Source organism: Engraulis encrasicolus, chromosome 9 (genome assembly GCF_034702125.1).
Source record: "Engraulis encrasicolus isolate BLACKSEA-1 chromosome 9, IST_EnEncr_1.0, whole genome shotgun sequence".
In the NCBI taxonomy this organism is placed as follows: Eukaryota; Metazoa; Chordata; class Actinopteri; order Clupeiformes; family Engraulidae; genus Engraulis; species Engraulis encrasicolus.
In genome coordinates, this window is record NC_085865.1 from 5,060,916 (window position 1) to 5,063,098 (window position 2,183).

Genomic DNA, 2,183 nt, shown 5'->3' on the forward strand with positions numbered 1-2,183 from the left:
CTCTCCTATATCCCCCTCTTTCTCCCACCTCCGCCCCCATGGCCCCTTCCCCTCTCTCATCTCTACTCTCCTCCTCCCCTTTCCCTCTCTCATCTCCTCTCCTCCTCCCCTTCCCCTCTCTCTCTCTTCCTCCCATTCTCCTTTCTCATCTCTCCTCTCCCTCTCTCCTCCCCTTCCTCTCTCTCTTCCCCTCCTCCCCTTCCCCTTTCCCTCTCATCTCTCACTCTCCTCCCCCATTCTCCTTTCTCATCTCTCCTCTCCTTCTCTCCTCCTCCCCTTCCCCTCTCTCATCTCTCCTCTCCCTCTCTCCTCCTCCCCTTTCTTATCTCTCCTTTCCTTCTCTCCTCTCCTTCTCTCCTCCTCCCCTTCCCCTCTCTCATCTCTCCTCCTCTCTCATCTCCCTATCTACTCCTCTCCTTTCTCAGATCTCCTCTCCTCCCCTTCTGTAACGCCGCATTATGTAATAACGGTGCAATATGTAATAATGTAACAAATTATTACATAATGTGGTGACAATCGCCGCATTGTGTAATAATTTACGCATTTCGTAATACATTTCTTGAACGCATTTCGTAATAACTTTTTTCTCATCTTGTAATAAATTATTACAAAATGCGAAATTTATTACGGAATGCGGCCGCAACTTTTTTTTTTGATGGAAATGTAATAAGATGGTGCATTATGTAATAGCCTAATCTATATGGATAGGCCTATGTTTTTTCTGCACTTGGATTCAGTAGGCGCAGCACACACACATAGTCTCAGTGACATGGTATAGTCACTGCCCTCTCTCTCTCTCATTCTTCTCAGTTCTCAAACTGCTCGAGAGTCGCGAATGATGCGGTTAAAACCGTTAAGAAATAATTTCACAACTTGTTGCGTGCAACGAGTCCAACGAATGTCTCGCACTTTCTGCTACATTACACCAATTTACAGCGACATTAAATAGGCCAGGTCTAAACACTTCACGAGGTGGTGAAAACTAAATTAAATATCTAAATTAAATATCTTGGATAGTCTATATAGGCCTAGACCTAGGCCTAACTAGATTTGTTGCAATACAGATTCATTTTCTAGAGCCAGAAGTGTTCCGCGCGACTGACGAAACCGAACACGATCAAGTTTGCAACTTCTTTCCCTCGTGCGCTGTCCGTCAGCACCACCTGTCATTAGACGTCCGATTAGCTTTCATTACGTGCTGAGGGAAAAACTCTCGCCATTAGGCCTATGTGCTGTTGCACTGTTGTGAGGGATATCACCAAATAATTTAGATAAAAGTCAGAACATTATTTTGGCAATGAAAGGCACACAGGTGGCTGGAAGCTCAAGCAGTCTTCAGTCTGTTCATTTAAGTTTTTGGGTGCTCTTGGATATCGGGGATCAGTTCATGTAGAGAGAAGAGTTCATCCAGGCACTCCAAAATAAGGTGCCCAAACGATAAGTTACATTAAAAAGCCTTTAATGGTACTGGGCTGGGGTTACATTAAAAAGCCGACATGTTTCGACCTCACCAGGTCTTCATCATTGAAAAGAAAGGCCTCCCTTAAATAGTGACATCACCACATGTGACCCATTACGCACTACACACATTTGCGCACACCATAGAAAACAAAGATTAAAAATAGCCTGGGGTAATAAGTGATGCCACAGAAAAAATGACCAGAAGTACAAATACAAATCACAGAAAACAAGTAAAATCAATATCCTCATTTAGACCAGGATAGCGCATGGCATCCAGTTGGTGTATCCAAAAAGTCTGCCTCTGATTAGGCCTAAGTCTTTTTAGCCTGTCCCCACCCCTCGGAAGAGGTTTGATATGCTCGACGCCCTGTATGCGCAGCAGAGAATCATTTTTACCATGGTATTCATATGTTTCGCCATGGGATAGTCAAAATTGCCCACTCTGATACCATATTTATGTTCTGCTAGCCTATCTCGCATGCGCCTTTTTGTGCGCCCGATATAAAAGAACCCTTCAGCGCAAGGACAAGTTAGGCGGTATATGACAAATGTAGAATTGCAATTAATGAAATCTCTCTGTCCATATTCATTCGTGGTTTTAGTATCCACAAAAGATTTGGCTTGTGTAACATTTGGACAGTGGGGGCAGTTCATACATCTATGAACTGTCGTAACAAAAAAAGGACGGGACTGCTGCTGGCGATGATGTTTGTTTTTGGTCA